Source organism: Microcaecilia unicolor, chromosome 7, assembly GCF_901765095.1.
Source record: "Microcaecilia unicolor chromosome 7, aMicUni1.1, whole genome shotgun sequence".
In the NCBI taxonomy this organism is placed as follows: Eukaryota; Metazoa; Chordata; class Amphibia; order Gymnophiona; family Siphonopidae; genus Microcaecilia; species Microcaecilia unicolor.
The window spans coordinates 14,304,921-14,329,895 of NC_044037.1; the positions used below are offsets into that span (position 1 = coordinate 14,304,921).

General features: G+C 42.7%; 1 protein-coding gene across 1 annotated transcript in view; it reads right to left on the minus strand.

Moving 5' to 3' along the window:
• Positions 1-24,975, minus strand: part of NEXMIF (neurite extension and migration factor) — a 360,879-nt gene that overhangs the window by 234,082 nt on the left and 101,822 nt on the right.

Sequence of the window (24,975 nt, forward strand, 5' to 3'; positions counted from 1 at the left end):
AGCTAAATATCTTTCCTCCTGTTAGCGCATACAGACAGGAAGGGACACATGGAAAAAAAACTGCCTGCCTATGGATCAACTCTACCCTTTCAAAAAAATAAAATAAAATAAAATCCTTGGTAGTGTATTCCCCTCCCCCCCAGAGTCCCTGTTCTCCCACTCCCCAAAGATGCCATCCTGATTCCCCCCTCTCCCAAAAATAGGCTTAGTTTTGCTCGACACATCTGTTAGAACAGGGTAGCCAAAGGGAGAACTTGGAGACCTGTCTCCCTCAATTTGGCTTCAGGCCCCCCCCACAAAAAAAATTGAGGCACTGTGTTCTGCTTTGGCTGGTGGGGGTATCCAAGCCCTGCCCATTCAGCTTAAGCCTGGCACATCTGTTGGGCTGCCATAGTGGTAGGCGTGATGTTATAAATACTGTCATTTGCATGCCCAAATGACAAAAATCAGGTTCCAGCATTTACACCAGTTTTCAATAGGCATAAATGCTGCTGGCACCTAAAGTTAGGTGCGAATACACGCTAAGCTGGTATTCTACTACTACTACTTATTTCTATAGCGCTACTAGACGTGCACAGCGCTGTACACTTGAACATGATGAGACAGTCCATGCTCGACAGAGCTTACAATCTAATCAAGACAGAGAAACAGGACAAATAAGGGATAAGGACAAAGTTTCAAGATTCTGGAATCCCAAAGAGTAACAAGGTTCCGGAATCCCAAAGAGTAGCAACATTCTGTGCGGAATCCCAAAGAGCAGCAAGATTCCAGAAACCCAAGACTCCTATTACTACTTATCATTTCTAGGAGGTCACATGATGTCGTGCTAAAGAGGCAGACGTCGGTGGGTGAGGCTCCCGGTCCCGACCGCCAATTCTACCTAATATAAAGATAAAAAACGGATGCCCCGCGCATGAAAAGCGGAGAGAACGTTAGAAGAACACCTGGTGTGCCTGGAAGGAGATCGGATCAGCGCCGATGACTGCACGTGCGACTCGTAGAGACAAAGAAAAGCTAGCTAAAAGCGGATCCAAGATGGCGGCGAGTAGTGGCGAAGGCCCGACTTCGGTCAGCTCCGAGTGGGTGGCCGAGATCGTGGCAGAGGTCACCCAGGCCATAGATGTCACATTAGACAAAAAATTGCAAACTTTATCCGCCAAACTTGATAATGTAGACGGCAATGTAGAGGCGCTCAAAGGAGAGTTTACGGCATGCACGCAGCGAGTCTCCGACCTAGAAGATAAAATGAAACAGCTGGAGACGTTGACGGAGAAGCTGCAAAATAAAGTGCGAGACTTAGAAGATAAGGCAGACGACATGGAAAATCGATCCCGAAGGGGAAATCTGAGACTTGTGGGTTTACCCGAATCTCTCCCAGAAGCTGATCTGGGTAAGTTCTTGGAGGAATGGCTGACAAATACTTTAAGGCTATCACAGAATGGGGGGCCCCTTCGAATTGAAAGAGCACAGAGACTGGGGCCTCGTAGGGCACCAGAGGACAGACCCAGAGTGGTCATCTGTAAAATCCTAAACTATGCTCACAAGGTGGACATCTTGAGGGCTATTAGAACAAAGGGGCCTCTGAAGTATGAAAATAAAACTGTGCTGTGTTTTCAAGACTTTTCAACAAGAGTGTCAAGTATGCGGAAAGCATATGCGCCGGTATGCACAGAGCTACACAAACGCCATATTCAATTTGCGTTAATGTATCCTGCCCGACTGAAAGTGTTCCAGGAGGGTAAGGCACAATTCCATGACACCCCAGAATCTGCAAAAATATTTCTTCAGGGACTGTCAGAGAATGATGCCAGCACAAGTCGCCATAATGCATCTAATTGAAACTGGGAAATACTAGATGGAACTCTGAATTGAGAACCGGGGATGCTGGAAAAGGAAATAAAATAAGACAATGATGATGTACTAGTCTGGAGGAAAAATAGATGGTGTGCATGAAAGTTTGGAATAAGAACAAAGAATATGGAAGAATAAATACCCTTGTAGAGCGGAATATGAAGGATTACAAAAAGCTACAAAACAGATTTTGTGTATACTCATTGGAAACTCACATAGACATGCATAAAGATAGAAGTGTGCACGGAATGTTATGAAAATGGTGGTAAGAGGCCTAACATGGAGAAAGAAGCCACAAAACTAAATAGAAGGGACGCGATTGGGGGTGCTTTTGGGGCGGCTGGCCTTCCGGGGTTCCATAGAAATCTGTGGGACTTTGGGGGGCTAGGCGCGTTGGAGGCATTCCCTTGTGTTAAAAGACAGAAATGTGATATACTTGTGATACCTGGAAAGGATAAGGAATAAGGATGGGAGGTTTTTACCTGATAGATACGCATCTTTCGAAATGGCATGGTTATGAAAATATTGATATATGAATAGAAACCTGGAAAAAAGTATTCACAGATGAATCATGCTTTGCTTTTGCTGGGCAGACTGGGATTAGATAAATAAGGTGGGGGGGGGGAGGGGGGGAGGGGCTGGGAGATCACTCACACGGGCCTTGTCCATTATAGTTAATGGATAGATGTGGGAGGGAGGGGAAGGAAACAAGGGGGATTCAAGGGAAGGGAGTAAGAGGGAGGATACAAAATGAATATGCTTTACCAGATAATGGCAGAGGTGGAGGGGGGAGGGGGGTAGGGGGTAGGGGGGAGAAGAAAGTCATAGGGTTTTCTGTACTAATGTGCTGTATGTGGTAATGTTTTGTGTTTTTTGTTGTGGTGGGGGGAGGAGAGAGGGAAAATCATGGAGGAAGAAGGGGTCGGGGGCTGATGGCTGGGACAGCCCTAGACCAACCATAATATTATGGAATGGAGACAAACTCACAAGGGATGAGGTAACATGAAGCTGTTAAAGTTTATTTCCTGGAATATTAGTGGAGTGTCCTCACCAATTAAAAGGAAAAAAATAATGAGGGATTTGGATAGACATGGGGCAGATATCGCATTTTTGCAAGAGACGCACTTAACAACGGCGGAACATCTCAAATTTGGAGGTTGGTGGGTGGGTCAGATAGCGGAGGTGTCAGCAATAGGAAAAAAGGCGGGATTACTGATATTGATACGGAAGGGTGTAGATGTAGTAATACAACAGACGTGGAAAGATCCACAAGGCAGATATTTGATATTACAGGTATTACTTAATAAAATGCTCGTGTTGCTTTGTAATATATATGGGCCCAATACATACAACCAAAAATGGGTGCGAGGACTAATTGGTAAGATCACTAGTCTAGGGGAGGTGCCACTGATAATGGGAGGAGATTTCAACATGGTACATGATTCCACTCAGGATAAATCCAGGGAACCCCTGAAGGCTAGTAATAATTTAGATAAAGGTATTGCATTGTTCTGCACTAGATTAGAATTAATAGATGTATGGAGGATCTTGCACCCAACTGACCGGGACTACACACACTTATCTAGAGCACATGGCACACAGTCTAGAATAGACTATTGGTTGATATCTAGAGAGATGTTTTCACGAGTAGGGGAGGCAGGTATTGGGCCATATAGCATATCGGACCATGCATTTGTATGGTATACATTAGAATTTGGAGAGACTAAAGATAAGCAATACATATGGCGTTTCCCGTTACAACTATATAGAGATCCTCATTATAGAGAACATATTTTTAAAAAATGGGAAGAATATCAGTTTTATAATGAAGAATATAAACAACAACCAATATTATATTGGGAAGCAGCAAAAGCAGTATTGAGAGGGGAGACAATAGCATACTGTTCTTTCCAAAAGAAGATGCGAGATAAGGAAATTATACGTTTAGAGAAACGGGTGAGAGCTGCTAGAATTCAATATGGGAGATATCCCACTCCCGTGAATCGCACTCTATTACTGACACTACAGACTAGCTTGAATGAGCTTCTCCATGAAAGGACAATGAAATCCGTCAAATACTATCAATATCAACTGTTTTTACATAGTAATAAGGCAGGCAAGCTCATGTCATGGTTGATAAGGCAGGCAGGAGGATCAAGGATCATTACCCACATAGAAAAAACAACCGGGGAATTGGTGAGAACTGATAAAGAAATAGCTGAAGTATTCAGTAGATATTATCAACACTTGTATGGTAGGACCCATGAGGAACCCATGGATGGAAATATGTATTTGGATAATTTAACTCTGCCAGAGTTGGGAGAGAGGGAAATAAGCAAACTGAATGAAGATATTACAATAGAAGAAGTAGAACTGGCTGTTAAACAAAGTGCATTATACAAGGCACCAGGGCCAGACGGTTTTAGAGCAGAATTCTATAAGTTGCTCTCTCCCCTGATTATGCAGACATTGCAAGCATACTTTAAGCAATTTGTGATAGATGGTACTGCACTGCAATCACTTCAAGTGGCCCAGATAGTATTGCTACTGAAATCAGGGAGAGATCCAAAAAAAACATCATCATATAGACCAATCTCGCTGTTAAATGTCGAAATGAAATTATATGCGAAGATTCTGGCCAATAGAATGGCCAGAGTGCTGCCTAAACTAGTTCTAGAACAGCAAGTGGGATTTGTGGCGGGACGCACGGTAGCGCATAATATGAGGCAAATAATGCTGTCCATGGAACATGTAGAAGTAACGAAAAAGCCATCTTTGTTGGTCAGCTTTGACGCTGAAAAAGCGTTTGACCGTGTACATTGGAAATTTATGTTTACAATACTTAAGAGATATGGCTTTTCAGGATTCTTCTTAGATGCCCTGAGAGTGCTATACAGATCTCCTAGAGCTAGGGTTCAGGTGAATGGACTGCTATCATCTGAATTTAACATACACCGGGGGACTAGACAGGGATGTCCCCTCTCGCCCATGCTTTTTATATTAACAATGGACCCCCTGATTAGAGAAATTATGAATAATGTAGAAATCAAAGGGGTGGAGATAAGGAAACAGATGTTTAAGGTCTCTGCATTCGCAGATGACTTGTTAGTACATCTGGTGGACCCCCGAGTGTCCTTTCCGGCGCTGATGGAGTGTTTCCAGGAATATGGCGAATACTCGGGGTTTACATTGAACCTAGAAAAATCCATTGCAATGCCCACGGAGCATGCCATGAAAGCGAGCTGGTTAGGATCTTTTCCAGTAAAGTGGGAATACAACTCGTTTAGATATCTGGGAATTCAACTATCGAGGTGCACTTGGAATTTATATAGAATAAATATAGATGCCCTATTGGAGCATTGCAGAAAGACTTTGACATCTTGGCAAAAACTACCTATTTCATTACATGGCAGAGTTCAGTTGTTCAACATGGTGCTATTTCCGAAATGGTTATACATTATACAACTGTTACCCTTTAAAATACTGAGGAAAGATTTGAAGAAATTTCAGAGGTTGATCTCGCGGTTCTGCTGGGCGGGGAAAAAACCACGCATGCAATTTAAATATTTGGTAGGAGCGTGGAAATATGGTGGAATAGGCATTCCAGATCTATCCCTATATAATTATGCATGCCTACTTCGACACCTAGGGGATTGGATCCTGGGAGAAGAAAAGTACACGCCCAGGAAATTTGAGGCGGCATACTACTCCCCATGGCACTTTAACTCATTATTGCACTGCCCACAAGTATCCTTGCCAAATAGACTACGACAGAGTAGATTACTTAGAGCAATGAGAGAGACATGGAAATTTTTGACAATGTTGTTGGGGGGCCGAGCAGATGTATCAGATCAACTCCCGATAAGGGGAAATGTTAATTTCATACCGGGAAATGACAATAGTAGCTTTGCTAGATGGGCAGTAAGAGGCCTCACTTTAGTACAACATGTGATAGATGAGGAAGGAAAATTATATAAGTGGGGTGCTTTATTGGAAACGGGAAAAGTAGAGCATAAAGATTTGATGGCATATTTGCAATTAAGACATTACATAAGGACTATAGAGGGAGGGGCCTTGATCCCATCTTTGGGACTAAAATTACGGGGGTTCTTTGACACATTTCAAGAAGGGGAACTTTCAATATCAGGGTTGCATAGGGCAATACAAAGGGAGGCTAGAGAAAGGACATTTGAGGACCTTGTCGCCAGATGGACTCCAGAAGTAGCAGGGAGACTGGAACCATTGAAACTAATAAAGAGAATTCCAGAGATTTCGACTAATGCAACCCTGAGGGAATGTCAATTTCGAATTGTACATAGGGCCTACTTTACACAGGAGAGATTATTTAAAATAGGAGCAGTAGATTTACCTATATGCCAAAAATGTAAAAAAAAGACTAATTCTTTGTTTCACTCCCTATGGGAATGCTCTCAAACAAAAATTTTTTGGAAAGAGATATTTGGATACTTAGCACAGTTAACTGGATGTGTGGTTAGGCTTTCACCAAGGGCCATATTGCTAGATTGCTATGAAGATTATCATTTAGAGAAAAAAGCATACACGCTATTAATGCGGAAAGCAGGAGTTCTAGGGAAGAAAGTGATCTTAGGAGTGTGGGTGGGAGATGAGGCCCCATCTTTTTGGGTGTGGAGAAATAAATTTCATGCCTTAATGGCTTTTGAACATAGATATGCCAAACACATACCCAAGAGGTTGAAGCAATTCCATGAAGTATGGGGAGCATACGTGGATTCTCTGCCACATAGAGCAAGAAGTTTGCTGCTAAATGTGGGTTGAGAAATGTAGGACTAAAAAGAGGACACTCCAGGAAGACAAATGATTTGTATAGGAGGGGGGATGAGGTGTCCCCCCCCTTTCCTTTTTTTTGTGATGTGTCTTAGATGGTAGTGATTTGGGGTTTAATGTCAAATAAAAATTGATGCAGGGAGATGGCGATTGGGTGGGAATGGGAGGGAGGGAAAGGAAATAAGGGGAAAGACAAAGGATGCTAAATGGAAAATATACTGGACACATTATAAGCTAGAGACATTGATGGGAGTTTTAAGTATATATTCATCTTGTTTCCAGCGTAACCTTGAGCTCGCAATAGGCTCAATAATGCCCAGCTGGTGGGCGATCGATGAGGTGGAGTGGGAGCTGGAAATTTGAAGATAAGTGTGAGCTGAATATACGTATTCCTATATAGTTATGCCTGTTAAATTGTTTTAGTTGATTGAATTGTTCAAACACACTGTTTCCAGGGGAGGGAGGGAGGGTGGGGGGAGGGAAGAGAAGAGGAAAGGGGGGGGGGGAAATTTGATGGCTACAAGGAACAAGCTGTTGTGGGGAGGGGCTAAAATATTAATTTTGATGACAATTATTATGGATGTATACTGATGACGTTTGTGATACAATGCTTTTGTATGCGATATAGTGAAATTGTATATTTGTTTTGGAATATGTCATCAATAAAAATTGTTGAAACATACTACTTATCATTTCTATAGCGCTACTAGATGTACGCAGCGCTGTACACTTGAACATGAAGAGACAGTCCCTGCTCGACAGAGCTTGCAATCTAATTAGGACAAACAGGACAAATAAATGATAAGGACAAAGAACAGCAAGATTCCGGAATCCCATAGTAGCAAGATTCTGTGTGGAATCCCAAAGAGTAGCAAGATTCCGGAATCCCAAAGACTACTACTTATCATTTCTATAGCGCTACTAGACATATGCAGCGCTGTACACTGGACATGAAGAGACAGTCCCTGCCCGACAGAGTTTACAATCTAATTAGGACAGACAAACAGGACAAATAAGGGATAAGGACAAACAGTTTCAAGATTCCGTAATCCCAAAGAGTAACAAGGTTCCGGAATCCCAAAGACTACTACTACTACTTATCATTTCTGTAGCGCTACTAGACGTACGCAGCGCTGTACACTTGAACATGATGAGACAGTCCCTGCTCGACAGAGCTTACAATATTCTAAAAAAAAAAAAAAAAAGGGCACTCAGAACGGAGCACCCGTTATGAAACTGTGGTTTAGCACAGATCTTTCCTATATTTGCTCTAATGCTGTATTTGATCCATCAATCCCTTAGTTCAGCTTGCAAAGACATGATGTGTCCTGTGATACAGCTGGGCAGAAACATGGTTCATACTACAATTGCTCCCTATTTTACAACTCTTTCTTCTCTTTTAAAGAACAACGTGGTGAAGCACATTTTTGACCTGTGCCTTCTGTCCAGTTAGGTTTTTTTTTTTTTTTTTTTTTTTGGGGGGGGGGGGGGGGGAGGTGGTGTTTTCTCTTCACTTTTGCACTTTTTGCTAAATATATGGCAGCTGTTTTGCAGCAGTCCCAAAGAAGGGCAAGCTGAACATTTCACTGTGGTGGTGATATGAGACATAAGAATATAAGAACAGCCATACTGGGTCAGACCAATGGTCCATCCAGCCCAGTATCCTGCTTCCAACAGTGGACAATCCAGGTCACAAGTACCTGGCAGAAACCCAAGCAAGTAGCAACATTCTATGTAGAACCCCAAAGAACAGCAAGATTCCAGAATCCTAAAGAGTAGCAAGATTCCATTTAGAATCTCACAGAGTAGCAAGATTCCGTGCTACCAATCCTAGGGTAAGCAGTGGATTCCCCCCATGTCTGTCTGTTCCTCCATGAACTTGTCCAAACCTTTTTTTAAACCAAGATACATTAACCACTGATAGCACATTCTCTGGTAACGAGTTCCAGAGCTTAATTATTTGTTGAGTGAAAAAAAACACGTCCCCCTATTTGTTTTAAAAGTATTTCCATGTAACTTCCTTAAGTGTCTCCTAGTCTTCGTACTTTTTGAAAGAGAAAAAAAACATTCCCTTTTACTCATTCCATACCACTCGGGATTTTGTAGACCTCAATCATACACCCCCACCCCCTCAGCCGCCTCTTTTCTAAGCTGAAGAGCCCTAACCCTCCTTTAGCATTTCCTCATATGGGAGCAGTTCCATCCCCTTTATCATTTTGCTTCTTTTTTGAACAGATAGAAATCTCACCAGTTCTTGGCATTTCCATCAACACTTTCTCCTGTCACACACAAAAAAGATCATTTTGGCAGGATAATATCCAGTCCCTGGGAAATACAGAATGTTTCTTCATTCAGGACCACCTTGTTCCTTGAATGGACAGATAACACACATGCACAGAATGCAGTCATACCCTTAAGAACAAGTCTCTCTCCAATCCTGTTGCTTCCAACTGGGGAATACTGAAGAAGCGAACATGGATTACACAGTTTTATAGCTTGAAATGCCAAGGGAACGTAGATTCGATTTTCATCTACTTTGCTAAATTTTTGCTAATTGCTTTTAACATACTTCCTCCGCCAGAGTCATCATAGCTTAATTACTCCTGGGCATTCATTCCTGAGTTTTACCAAAGCATGGGGAAAAAAAGCTAAAAGAAATCTAACTACCTCCTAGTGATGTAATTTGCTATTGGCCTTTGTATAATTTTTTTTTTTTAATGCTGGCTTCTTTAATCAAAATTTTCAATTTAACATAACAAGAGGGAAAAAAAAGCTGAAGCATTCTGAAGAACATGAACCAAGGCTTTGGTACTGGGTGGCAGATGCTGCTTTTGGGAGGAGGGAATCGGAGTCAGCAGAAACACGAGTATTACTTAGTAATATGTCATCAGAATACATATTATGTAACGTCCCTTCCTTGAAGAGCTCAGCCTGAATTTTGGCAAACAGAAATTAGGGGGCACAAACCTGATTATCAGAGGCTGCAAACCAGTCTGATGGTCAGTGTAATTGAGAAATGATAAATTAAAACTAATTCTTGTGGCCTAGTGGTTAGGGTGGTGGACTTTGGTCCTGAGGAACTGAGTTCGATTCCTGGCACAGGCAGCTCCTTGTGACTCTGGGCAAGTCACTTAACCCTCCATTGCCCCATGTAAGCCGCATTGAGCCTGCCATGAGTGGGAAAGCGCGGGGTACAAATGTAACAAAAAAAAATTGTATGTGCATATCTATACGGATATGGATAACTATGCACACATATCCTATATAATAAAAACCAACCTCAACGTTCTGAAGCTGACTCCCTGGCTACAGTGAAGGGTTTGAAGCTTCTGAAGCTCAGGCTCCATCTCTGTAAGCTCCGCCCTCGAGTACTTCCGGGTTCGTCACAAGCAGAAGTGACCAACCACATGAGGTTTCTCGGCTTCAGAATGTTGGAGGTGCATTCTATTAAATAGGATTGGTCAGTTCCTTGAAGCACAGCCAGAGCTCAGCGTCCTGCACAGTAAGGCTCAGACACCAGAGAGAGAAGGGGGGGGGGGGGCTGACACCAGAGAGAGGAAGGGAGGGGGGCCTGACACCAGAGAGGGGAGGGGGGGAGGTATCTCTGTCACACACACACCCCCTATCACAGTCAATGTCTTTCTCTCTCTCACTCTCACACACTGTCTCTCACACACTCTATGTCTCACACTGTATCACATTCACTCTCTATGTGTCACACAGTCACTCACACACTCTCTTGGTCTCATACACTCAGTCTCACAGAGAGTCTGTGTCTCACACACTCTCGCACACATTGTATCTGTGTGAAACACACTCTCTCTCTCACACACACTGTGTCTCACATATGCACTTGCACACACTCTCATTCTCACACACACACTTGTACCCAGACTCACTCTCTCTCACACATACACACACACTTGAACATACACTCTCTCAAACATACACACTCTGAGAAAAACCTTGCTAGCGCCCGTTTCATTTGTGCCAGAAATGGGCCTTTTTTACTAGTACATCTAATAAATATTCACTGTGTACATCTTGTCTCCGTATCTCAAAAAAGATATAGTAGAATTGGAAAAGGTACAGCGAAGGGCGACGAAAATGATAGTGGGGATGGGACGACTTTCCTATGAAGAGAGGCTGAGAAGGCTAGGGCTTTTCAGCTTGGAGAAGAGACGGCTGAGGGGAGATATGATAGAAGTGTATAAAATAATGAGTGGAATGGATCGGGTGGATGTGAAGCGACTGTTCACGCTATCCAAAAATACTAGGACTAGAGGGCATGAGTTGAAGCTACAGTGTGGTAAATTTAAAACGAATCGGAGAAAATTTTTCTTCACCCAACGTGTAATTAGACTCTGGAATTCGTTGCCGGAGAACGTGGTACGGGCGGTTAGCTTGACGGAGTTTAAAAAGGGGTTAGATAGATTCCTAAAGGACAAGTCCATAGACCGCTATTAAATGGACTTGGAAAAATTCCGCATTTTTAGGTATAACTTGTCTGGAATGTTTTTACGTCTGGGGAGCGTGCCAGGTGCCCTTGACCTGGATTGGCCACTGTCGGTGACAGGATGCTGGGCTAGATGGACCTTTGGTCTTTCCCAGTATGGCACTACTTATGTACTTATGTACTTATGTACTAACCCTAAGTTGCAAATAAGTGAGGGGAAATTCAAGGATTACTTCTTGTAGAAATGTCCTAAACAAAAGTTAACTGCAGACCGGATGGCCCTTTGCTGTTACCATAGGAGCTGGCTCTGTGGCCCCCAAAATAGAGAAAATTCCTAGAATGTGTCAAGGGAGAGGTTATTTCCATTGGAAATATTTGTACTTATCAAAGAAATAATGAAACACAAAACACCATTTAAAAAATTCTTGGGACAGTGGGTATGTTATTACATATCACTCCTCAAAACCCACATAACCAAACCATAAATTTTTTTTTTCAGAGACTCATTTTAACATGGTAACATAGTAGATGACGGCAGAAAAAGACCCGCACGGTCCATCCAGTCTGCCCAACAAGATAAACTCATGTGTATACCTTACCTTGATTTGTACCTGTCCTCTTCAGGGCACAGACCGTATAAGTCTGCCCAGCACTATCCCCGCCTCCCAACCACCAGCCCCGCCTCTGTGGATACAGCCTAAGTCATATTCACTTGAAAATAAAGACTTTTTTTTTTTTGAATGACCATCAGAAGCAGTACATAAAGGTGCTAACAGCAAGGGCGTAGCCAGACCTCGCTGGGAGGGGGGGCCAGAGCCCGGGGAGGGGGGCACTGTTTAGCCACCCCCCCCCCCGCCCCCCTCAGTCACCACAGCTGCCACATTGGACCCCCCTCCTGCCACCAACCCTCCCCCACCGCCGTCGCCGCCCGCCCCACCACCGCATCAGATACCTCGTCTGCTGCAGCCGAAGAGAGTCTTCTTTAGTTCAGCGCCAGAGTAGCACCTTCGTTCAAGGAAGTTCCTGCTGTGATCAGCTGTTTCTGACGCCTTACGTGGAGGAGTGGCCTAGTGGTTAGGGTGGTGGACTTTGGTCCTGGGGAACTGAGTTTGATTCCCACTTCAGGCACAGGCAGCTCCTTGTGACTCTGGGCAAGTCACTTAACCCTCCATTGCCCCATGTAAGCCGCATTGAGCCTGCCATGAGTGGGAAAGCGCAGGTTACAAATGTAACAAAAATAAAATAAATAAATAGTGTATTGCAGTAATCCAGTCTTGATGTTATCATGGCAAGCTCAAGTGGGATAAGATTTACCATCTCGATGTAAGGAGAGAGGCTGCGTAGCTGCCATAAATAGTAGAAGCAGATTTTGAAGGCTGCTTGGATTTGGGGAATCAGAGTCAGTGTTAAATCTAATTGTACTCCAAGATTCCTGACTTGTGATTTGAGGAGGAGTTTGTACTTCCCAAAAGAGATTTTGATGTCAGGTATGTATCCCACTTGTGTTAGGGACCCAGAGAAGCTCGGTTTTACTTGGGTTCAGGCAGAGTTTGTTGTGTTTAGCCCATTCTTGAATTGATGTTAGACAGGTAATCAGTTTATTCAAGGCTGTAGGTAACTCAGATTCAATGGGTATGAGTAATTTAGTCACCTAGTCACCTTAGTTTCTAACTCCTCTTACTCTCTTACCTATCTATATATGTTAACCATCTCTCTGACCTCATGTGCAACTTTCTTTAAATTAGTCACCTTGCTCTCTAACTCCTCTTACTCGCTTACCTATTTGTTAACCATCTCTCTGACCTCATGTGCAACTTTCTTTAAATTAGTCACCTTGCTCTCTAACTCTTCTTACTCTCTTACCTATCTATTTGTTAACCATCTCTCTGACCTCATGTGCAACTTTCTTTAAATTAGTCACCTTGCTCTCTAACTCCTCTTACTCGCTTACCTATTTGTTAACCATCTCTCTGACCTCATGTGCAACTTTCTTTAAATTAGTCACCTTGCTCTCTAACTCCTCTTACTCGCTTACCTATTTGTTAACCATCTCTCTGACCTCATGTGCAACTTTCTTTAAATTAGTCACCTTGCTCTCTAACTCTTCTTACTCTCTTACCTATCTATTTGTTAACCATCTCTCTGACCTCATGTGCAACTTTCTTTAAATTAGTCACCTTGCTCTCTAACTCCTCTTACTCGCTTACCTATTTGTTAACCATCTCTCTGACCTCATGTGCAACTTTCTTTAAATTAGTCACCTTGCTCTCTAACTCCTCTTACTCGCTTACCTATTTGTTAACCATCTCTCTGACCTCATGTGCAACTTTCTTTAAATTAGTCACCTTGCTCTCTAACTCTTCTTACTCTCTTACCTATCTATTTGTTAACCATCTCTCTGACCTCATGTGCAACTTTCTTTAAATTAGTCACCTTGCTCTCTAACTCCTCTTACTCGCTTACCTATTTGTTAACCATCTCTCTGACCTCATGTGCAACTTTCTTTAAATTAGTCACCTTGCTCTCTAACTCCTCTTACTCACTTACCTATTTGTTAACCATCTCTCTGACCTCATGTGCAACTTTCTTTAAATTAGTCACCTTGCTCTCTAACTCTTCTTACTCTCTTACCTATCTATTTGTTAACCATCTCTCTGACCTCATGTGCAACTTTCTTTAAATTAGTTACCTTGCTCTCTAACTCCTCTTACTCGCTTACCTATTTGTTAACCATCTCTCTGACCTCATGTGCAACTTTCTTTAAATTAGTCACCTTGCTCTCTAACTCCTCTTACTCGCTTACCTATTTGTTAACCATCTCTCTGACCTCATGTGCAACTTTCTTTAAATTAGTCACCTTGCTCTCTAACTCCTCTTACTCTCTTACCTATCTATTTGTTAACCATCTCTCTGACCTCATGTGCAACTTTCTTTAAATTAGTCACCTTGCTCTCTAACTCCTCTTACTCGCTTACCTATTTGTTAACCATCTCTCTGACCTCATGTGCAACTTTCTTTAAATTAGTCACCTTGCTCTCTAACTCTTCTTACTCTCTTACCTATCTATTTGTTAACCATCTCTCTGACCTCATGTGCAACTTTCTTTAAATTAGTCACCTTGCTCTCTAACTCCTCTTACTCGCTTACCTATTTGTTAACCATCTCTCTGACCTCATGTGCAACTTTCTTTAAATTAGTCACCTTGCTCTCTAACTCCTCTTACTCGCTTACCTATTTGTTAACCATCTCTCTGACCTCATGTGCAACTTTCTTTAAATTAGTCACCTTGCTCTCTAACTCCTCTTACTCGCTTACCTATTTGTTAACCATCTCTCTGACCTCATGTGCAACTTTCTTTAAATTAGTCACCTTGCTCTCTAACTCTTCTTACTCTCTTACCTATCTATTTGTTAACCATCTCTCTGACCTCATGTGCAACTTTCTTTAAATTAGTCACCTTGCTCTCTAACTCCTCTTACTCGCTTACCTATTTGTTAACCATCTCTCTGACCTCATGTGCAACTTTCTTTAAATTAGTCACCTTGCTCTCTAACTCCTCTTACTCGCTTACCTATTTGTTAACCATCTCTCTGACCTCATGTGCAACTTTCTTTAAATTAGTCACCTTGCTCTCTAACTCTTCTTACTCTCTTACCTATCTATTTGTTAACCATCTCTCTGACCTCATGTGCAACTTTCTTTAAATTAGTCACCTTGCTCTCTAACTCCTCTTACTCGCTTACCTATTTGTTAACCATCTCTCTGACCTCATGTGCAACTTTCTTTAAATTAGTCACCTTGCTCTCTAACTCTTCTTACTCTCTTACCTATCTATTTGTTAACCATCTCTCTGACCTCATGTGCAACTTTCTTTAAATTAGTCACCTTGCTCTCTAACTCCTCTTACTCGCTTATCTATTTGTTAACCATCTCTCTGACCTCATGTGCAACTTTCTTTAAATTAGTCACCTTGCTCTCTAACTCCTCTTACTCGCTTACCTATTTGTTAACCATCTCTCTGACCTCATGTGCAACTTTCTTTAAATTAGTCACCTTGCTCTCTAACTCCTCTTACTCGCTTACCTATTTGTTAACCATCTCTCTGACCTCATGTGCAACTTTCTTTAAATTAGTCACCTTGCTCTCTAACTCTTCTTACTCTCTTACCTATCTATTTGTTAACCATCTCTCTGACCTCATGTGCAACTTTCTTTAAATTAGTCACTTTGCTCTCTAACTCCTCTTACTCGCTTACCTATCTATATGTTCCATCTTTGCTTTACCCTTCACTATCAATTATAATGTTCTATTACGTATTGTGTTGACATTGTAAGTAGTATACTATGCCATACTTTGTATTGTTTGAATATTTTTACTGCTGTAATTGCCTATTGCTCATGCTTGATCTATTTTTACTGTACACCGCCTTGAGTGAATTCCTTTAAAAAGGCAGTAAATGAATCCTAATAAATAAATAACACCAGCCTTGTCACCAATTGCAGTGAATCCTCTATATAATCAAAAAGAGGGAGCAATGAGGATACAAATTTTGTTCAATCCCCCATCAAAGGAGATATTCATCACAATATCATCACATATCAATTTTATAAAAGAATATCTTTGAAAAATTGAGAGGAAAAAGCTTCAATTGACTCCTCATTGGCTCAACAGCCAGTTCATTTCTTGGACTTCATGAAATTGATATGTGATGAATATATAAGAATAGGATAATTTGAGAGAAAACACTCTTTTGATGGGAGATTGAACAAAATCTGTATGACCAATTGCAGTGAAACATGCATGTCGGCTTTGGTCTGTCCATCTTTCAAAGATTTGTGCTTGGTTTGCACATACGAAATTCTATATATTGTGACACAGCAATTATTACTATTAATATAAAAGATAAGCTTAAAATGAATTTTTTTTTTTTTTTTTTTTTTTTGTTACACTCATGGCAGGCTCAATGCGGCTTACATGGGGCAATGGAGGGTTAAGTGACTTGCCCAGAGTCACAAGGAGCTGCCTGTGCCTGAAGTGGGAATCAAACTCAGTTCGTCAGTTCCCCAGGACCAGAGTCCACCACCCTAACCACTTGGCCACTCCTCCACTGTTGCTACTATTTGAGATTCTACATGGAATGTTGCTATTCCACTAGCAACATTCCATGTAGAAGTCGGCCCTCGCAGATCACTGGCCGCGCAGGCTTCTGCTTCTGTGAGTCTGACGTCCTGCACGTACGTGCAGGACGTCAGACTCACAGAAACAGAAGCCTGCGCAGCCTTCTACATGGAATGTTGCTAGTGGAGTAGCAACACTCCATGTAGAATCTCCAGTAGTAGCAACATTCCATGTAGAATCTCCAATAGTATCTATTTTATTTTTGTTACATTTGTACCCTGCGCTTTCCCACTCATGGCAGGCTCAATGCGGTTTACATGGGGCAATGGAGGGTTAAGTGACTTGCCCAGAGTCACAAGGAGCTGCCTGTGCCTGAAATGGGAATCCAACTCAGTTCCTCAGTTCCCCAGGACCAAAGTCCAACCACCCTAACCACTAGGCCACTCCTCCACTGTTGCTACTATTTGAGATTCTACATGGAATGTTGCTATTCCACTAGCAACATTCCATGTAGAAGTCGGCCCTTGCAGATCACCAATGTGGCCGCGCAGGCTTCTGCTTCTGTGAGTCTGACGTCCTGCACGAACGTGCAGGACGTCAGACTCACAGAAACAGAAGCCTGCGCAGCCTTCTACATGGAATGTTGCTAGTGGAATAGCAACATTCCATGTAGAATCTCCAATAGTAGCAACATTCCATGTAGAATCTCCAATAGTATCTATTTTATTTTTGTTACATTTGTACCCTGCGCTTTCCCACTCATGGCAGGCTCAATGCGGCTTACATGGGGCAATGGAGGGTTAAGTGACTTGCCCAGAGTCACAAGGAGCTGCCTGTGCCTGAAGTGGGAATTGAACTCAGTTCCTCAGGACCAAAGTCCACCACCCTAACCACTTGGCCACTCCTCCACTGTTGCTACTATTTGAGATTCTACATGGAATGTTGCTATTCCACTAGCAACATTCCATGTAGAAGTCGGCCCTTGCAGATCACTGGCCGCGCAGGCTTCTGCTTCTGTGAGTCTGACGTCCTGCACGTACGTGCAGGACGTCAGACTCACAGAAACAGAAGCCTGCGCAGCCTTCTACATGGAATGTTGCTAGTGGAATAGCTACATTCCATGTAGAATCTCCAATAGTAGCAACATTCCATGTAGAATCTCCAATAGTATCTATTTTATTTTTGTTACATTTGTACCCTGCGCTTTCCCACTCATGGCAGGCTCAATGCGGCTTACATGGGGCAATGGAGGGTTAAGTGACTTGCCCAGAGTCACAAGGAGCTGCCTGTGCCTGAAGTGGGAATTGAACTCAGTTCCTCAGGACCAAAGTCCACCACCCTAACCACTAGGCCACTCCTCCACTCCAATCATGAGAGATTTGAAGAATATTGATTTTAAACAAGCAAATAAGAAAGTAAGAAATGACCAATGAAGAATACAGCAGACTGGTCTGTTAGCAACCACGTCTAATAGTCATTCAAAAAGTTTCTTTATTTTCAAATGAATATGACTTAAGCTACACCCACAATGAGTCTTTGAAAAAAAAATCTTTTTATGGTTTGGATATGTGGGTTTGAGGTTTACTTATTTATTCCAAACCGTGAAACCCGTGAAACTTTAGTGCCCTTTTAAGTGATGGAAATCACTTAAAAGGGCACTAAAGGGCATTCTGCATGTGACTAACTAGAGCTGCCTATTACGATAGGTCAACAGCACATTTACGAGGCAAGTGAAATGACGAGTTCATCCTGGCTAAATTAGACCAAATGCATGAAGCTAAGTTGAGTGGAGGAGTGGCCTAGTGGTTAGAGGACTGGTCTTGCAATCCAGAGGTGGCCGGTTCAAATCCCACTGCTGCTCCATGTGATCTTGAGCAAGTCACTTAACCTTCCATTGCCCCAGGTACAAACTTAAATTGTGAACCCTCCGGGGACAGGGAAATACCCAGAGTACCTGAATGCAACTCACCTTGAGCTACTACTGAAAAAGGTGTGAGCAAAATCCAAATAAATAAAGATTCTAGAATTCTAAAGAACAACAAGATTCCATGCAGAATTTCAACATGAGGCAACATTCCATGTAGAGAGTAACAAGATTCTTTGGGGTGGAGGAGTGGCCTAGTGGTTAGAGCACCGGTCTTGCAATCCAGAGGTGGCCAGTTCAAATCCCACTGCTGCTCCATGTGATCTTGAGCAAGTCACTTAACCCTCCATTGCCTCAGGTACAAAGTTAGATTGTGAGCTCTCCTGGGACAGAGAAATATCCAGAGTACCTGAATGTAACTCACCTTGAGCTACTACTGAAAAAGGTGTGAGCAAAATCCAAATAAATAAAGATTCTAGAATTCTAAAGAATTACAAGATTCCATGCAGAATTTCAATGTGTAGCAACATTCCATGTAGAACCCCAAAGAGTAACAAGATTCTTTGGGGTAGAGGACTGGCCTAGTGTTTAGAGCACTTGACATCCAGAGGTGGCCGGTTTGAATCCCATTGCTGCTCCTTGTGATCTTGGGCAAGTCACTTAACCCTCCATTGCCTCAGGTACAAACTTAGATTGTGAGCCCTCCTGGGACAGAGAAATATCCAGACTACCTGAATGTAACTCACCTTGAGCTACTACTGAAAAAGGTGTGAGCTAAATCTAAATAAACTCTAGTCAAAGAAAATAACAGAACACACAGCAGTACTTCAGGAATAGTGTTTCATCTTCTCTGTTGTTCACTAGTGATGAAACCACTGGTGCAAACCTTAAGGGATAATGGAGATGTAGAGGGAGTGCAAATTATTGGTGAAGAGACTCATAAAACCTCATTGCATGCTGCTGACGTGCCACTTTCTATCCCTAAACCTCACATCTCTCATCTAATACTGATGCAGGAGATCCAGGAATATGGAAAAGTAATGAGATTTAAGATCAATATAAGCAAAATGCATTTAATATAAACCTGTCCTCAGAAGAATTGTATAAGGTCAGGGGAAATTTTCAATTTTAATGGGTGCGGAGTCATTTGAAATATCTGGGAGTTGATATTACCGACAGTCCCACTAAGCTGTATACAGCTAATAATATTCCTTTATTTAAACAACTTTTTGGGCGTTTAGCCAAGTAATGGGGAGAGGGGGAATTTTCTGGTTAGGTAGGGTTGGAAGTGGCAGATGAAGTTCAATGTTGACAAGTGCAAAGTGATGCATGTGGGTAAGAGGAACCCGAATTATAGCTACGTCTTGCAAGGTTCCGCGTTAGGAGTTACGGATCAAGAAAGGGATCTGGGTGTCGTCGTCGATGATACGCTGAAACCTTCTGCTCAGTGTGCTGCTGCGGCTAGGAAAGCGAATAGAATGTTGGGTGTTATTAAGAAGGGTATGGAGTCCAGGTGTGCGGATGTTATAATGCCGTTGTATCGCTCCATGGTGCGACCGCACCTGGAGTATTGTGTTCAGTACTGGTCTCCGTATCTCAAAAAAGATATAGTAGAATTGGAAAAGGTACAGCGAAGGGCGACGAAAATGATAGTGGGGATGGGACGACTTTCCTATGAAGAGAGGCTGAGAAGGCTAGGGCTTTTCAGCTTGGAGAAGAGACGGCTGAGGGGAGATATGATAGAAGTGTATAAAATAATGAGTGGCATGGATCGGGTGGATGTGAAGCGACTGTTCACGCTATCCAAAAATACTAGGACTAGAGGGCATGAGTTGAAGCTACAGTGTGGTAAATTTAAAACGAATCGGAGAAAATTTTTCTTCACCCAACGTGTAATTAGACTCTGGAATTCATTGCCGGAGAACGTGGTACGGGCGGTTAGCTTGTCGGAGTTTAAAAAGGGGTTAGATAGATTCCTAAAGGACAAGTCCATAGACCGCTATTAAATGGACTGGAAAAATTCCTCATTTTTAGGTATAACTTGTCTGGAATGTTTTTACGTTTGGGGAGCGTGCCAGGTGCCCTTGACCTGGATTGGCCACTGTCGGTGACAGGATGCTGGGCTAGATGGACCTTTGGTCTTTCCCAGTATGGCACTACTTATGTACTTATGTACTTATGTAGGGTTGCAACCATTAAAATTAATGTCCTTCTGAGGTTATCTGCTCCACTCTTCCCATACCAATTCCCAATGCAGCTCTAAAGGATGCTCAGAAGAAATTGATGGGATAACCTCTTCCCAAATGTAGCAAAAAAGGTAATGCTTTCAACTAGAGAGAATAGTTAAGTTGAGGGTCCCAGAAGTGCAGAATATATTACCTGACTATGCAGTTACAGCACTTATGGCAAAGGAGGGGGTGGGCCAGAAGATACACATATTGAGAAGGATTGTGCTGGGGGAGGGGGAGGAGACCACTCTTGCAATATGCCTCTTGGGTGTCGATTTGATGGATAATCTCTTATAGGCCATGTCTTAGGACCATGGAAGAAGGTGCAGGACAAAATTAACGAGGAGGGATTCTTTTGCATTGTGCCCATAAGATATAATGTGGAAGTCACCCCAGCAGTTGATAGTGGGATGTGTATCAGTGATGGAACTGGGAATGACTTTACTATTATTTGCAGAAAAGGGGGAGACAGAAACATTTGAGGATTTAGAACATAGTAACATAGTAGATGACGGCAGAAAAAGACCTGCACAGTCCATCCAGTCTGCCCAACAAGATAACTCATATGTGCTACTTTTTGTGTATACCCTACTTTGATTTGTACCTGTCCTTTTCATGGCACAGACCGTATAAGTCTGCCCAGCACTATCCCCACCTCCCACCACCGGCTCTGGCACAGACCATATAAGTCTGCCCAGCACTATCCCCGCCTCCCACCACCGGCTCTGGCACAGACCATATAAGTCTGCCCAGCACTATCCCCACCTACCAACCACCAGCCCCGCCTCCCAAGCACCGGCTCTGGCACAGACCGTATAAGTCTGCCCAGCACTATCCTCACCTCCCAACCACCAGTCCCGCTTCCCACCACCGGCTCTGGCACAGACTGTATAAGTCTGCCCAGCACTATCCCCGCCTCCCACCACCGGCTCTGGCACAGACCATATAAGTCTGCCCAGCACTATCCCCGCCTCCCAACCACCAGCCCCGCCTCCCGATCTTGACTAAGCTCCTGAGGATCCATTCCTTCGGCACAGGATTCCTTTATGCTTATCCCACGCATGTTTGAATTCCGTTACCGTTTTCATTTCCACCACCTCCCGCGGGAGGGCATTCCAAGCATCCACTACTCTCTCCGTGAAAAAATACTTCCTGACCTTTTTCTTCAGTCTGCCCCCCTTCAATCTCATTTCATGTCCTCTCGTTCTACCATCTTCCCATCTCCGGAAAAGAACATAAGCACTGCCACACTAGGTTAGACCAAAGGTCCATCAAGCCCAGTATTCTGTTTCCAGCAGTGGCCAATACAGGCCATAAGTACCTGGCAAGATTCCAAAACAGATGTTATGCTGCTTATCCCAGAAATAAGCATTTTCCCCAAGTCTACTGTAGTAATGGCTTATGGACTTTTCTTTTAGGAACTTAGCCAAATCCTTTTTAAACCCTATGCTAACTGCATATGGTAACAGGAGGATCCACAGATTCAGATACGCTGGAAGCAGAGGATGGGAAGGTCATGCTGATGGAGAAAAACTCGCTACAACCCATCATTCCAGAAGGGAGGTTTGTAAGGGATAGGGGACACTACTTCAGTATCCGAAGATGGTATTTTGGAGTGGGGGTGTTGCTTGGAAGAACCAGTGGCGTAGCCAAGGGTGGGCCCGGGTGGGCCCAGGCCCACCCAATAGCAGCACACCTATGAAGTGGCTGGCAGGGATCCCCAAGCCCTACCAGCCAAAAATTCCCAACAGCTGTCCCTCCTGCATACCTTGTAAATAGCGAGCAGCGACTGATGCATGCTGTTCGCACCGGTCCTACAGTCTTCCCTCTGATATGTTCCCGCCTATGCAGAAACAGGAAGCTGCATCAGAGGGAAGGCTGTGGGGCCAACATGAGCAGTGTGTATTAATTGCTGCTCGCTGCCGGTGAAAATCTTCTACTTAAAAGGTATGCGGGGAAGGAGGGATGTTTGAGAGATCACATGGCATGCAGGCGAGAGACCAAATCACTTGTGGGCCAGGGTGGAGTTCTTCTGCCCACCCATCTTGGGCCCAGGCCCACCTAAACTTGGGTGCCTGGCTACGCACCTGGGAAGAACATGGAGTGATTGTAAAATTGGGTTAAGGTTTGTTGTATTTGAAAAAAATAAACATATTTTTTTTTTTAAGAAAGGAATGCATTTTCCTGCTTTTAGCATCCTCTCTGTGATTACTGACCAAGTCACTGTCACTGTTAGACACCTGGGTTCCCTGTGCCTCTGGGACTCCCAGAACACACTGGCAGATTTTCTATTGTTTTCTCCCTAAAAGACCCAAACTCAGGGCTGTCACGGGGCATCTGTCTGTTTTTCACATTTCGTTAAAACAATGGCTGAATTTTTATTTGTACACAGATGTTCAACGACATTCTTCTACAAAAATAGCAATAATAAGATCTAATATCCTTGTCAGGAGAATAAAAAAAAAGATAGGACATTAATTCAGGAATATAATTTCTGTTCATTGTGAAGCTTTTATTAACTTCAGCCACGTTCAACTCATCAAATCCCCAGTGAACGAAATTTGTGACTGCTAACCCGTGAACATCTTTTCACCGTTAAGATGTGGGGTGTGTCCTTGCTGCAGAGGCAGGATGATTTGCTGTTTTCACTACTGCAGAAAGGGCACAGACACTGGAGGAGCCTGGCTTGCAGGGACAGGATTTACAGATTTGTCTGGTGGAATTTGGAGGTTTCATCTGAAATGGAATTGACGAGAGGGCTTCCACAAGGATTTCTCCTCTCACCTACCCTATTTAATTTATATTTGGTTCAACTGGCAGAAATATTAGCTGATTGGAAAATAAATTTCCATTTCTTTCCAGATGACATCTAACTGGTAGTTTTTATGAAAGACAATCAAGACGATTTAATAGCCAGCTTGAAATTCTGACAGGCTGGATGCATAAGTATGATTTGATTCTGAATGCCGATAAGTTTTCATCTATGTGGATTTCCCATAAACAACACGTGTTAAATGTAATGCCTGAGATTTGTGGTAAATCACCTTGCACTACTGAATGATGTGGAGGCGTATTTCCAAAGCACTTGGGGGGGGGGGTCTTTTACTAAGCCGTGGTAGCGTTTTTAGCTTGTGGTAGAAATCAGCTGACAATAAACGCAGAGACGCCCATTATATTCCTATGGGCATCTCTGCAGGTCTCTTTGGAAACTAAAAAGGATCAGACTCTATTTCTCATCAGAAACATTCAGACTATTGGTACAATCGTTAACATTATCCCAATTCGATTATTGTAATGCCATAGTTGCTGGCTTTAAGGAGTACCTGTTGAAAAAACTCCAAAGAGCTCAAAACACTGCAGCCAGGTTCATATATAAAATCTCTCGATTTGAAAGTGCCTCCCCTTTATTAATCAAATTGCACTGGCTTCCCATCGAAGCGAGAATCACCTTCAAATTATGTACCTTTATCTTTCGAATCCATATGGAACAGCTCCAGAGTATAGGGTACCATTCATAAACTTACCTCAAAGAAACACTAAATATGAGGCAAGAAACTATCTCAGACTAAACCTCCCAAATTGCAAAAAAAGTGATCTACGAAACTGTCCACTCTGCAGACTTCACTTAACTAGGAACCAAATGGTGGAACTCCTGACCACCAAAAATAAGAAATATACAGGATTCCGCAAAATCCTCAAATCGTTCCTATTCAAACAAACCCTCACAAAGAACGACCATATCTCAAACAAATACCTGAATTGGTTATTACTCTACTTACTCTTTCCTTCATGTACAATTTCTCATTCATAATAGATTTTCTAAATGTTAAACATCCATATATTTGAAAACCCTCAATAAACAGATTTAAAATATGATACTGTATTGTAAAATTGGATTCTTACAAAAAATTACTTTCTTATGCATTATTCTTTGTTATGTATCCTATACTGTTTATTTTAAGCCACACTGAACTCAAACTTGTTTGGGATAATGTGGGATATAAATGTCACAAATAAATAAATAAATAAATGTTTGTGTGTTTCATTTTAGTATTACTCCTCCCCCACACCAGGAGACTCCTGTTCTTTCTTCTCAATGGATACAATGTCCAATTGGAAGGTCGTAGGCTATACAAAGCTAAGGTCAGGGCTCCAGGAGGTCAGCAGGGCACAACCTAGTGGTCCCAGATATACTGCTTTTCATTTTTTTCCAACCCAATGAAAGTTTCAAAGAATTATACAAAAGGGGTCCCCAATATCTGTCCATCCCATCTGTCTAAGGTGAAAACAACTCTTCAAAAAATTAACAGGACACAATGAAACTTGGCATGAGGGGTAAAAAAAAAAAACGCAGTAAAAAGACTCAATGAGTAGTCCGATTTTGGAAGGAGCTAGTACAATATGTTTCTGAGATGTGGAAGGCGGGCTGGAAGTATGACTCGGCGCTGCTCCTGGGCCATCCTGTTCTCATACACCCTGTCCCACCAGGATTTACCGCTTTTGTACGCAAAGATATCATAGTGGCTAAACAAGCAATACTCTCAGAATGGCTTACATACAACTACCCTACAGTATCGCAGTGGTGTGTGCGTATGATAACGCTACTGCGGGTAGAGAGGGTGGGAATTACAGACTTTAAAATGAAGACTGGA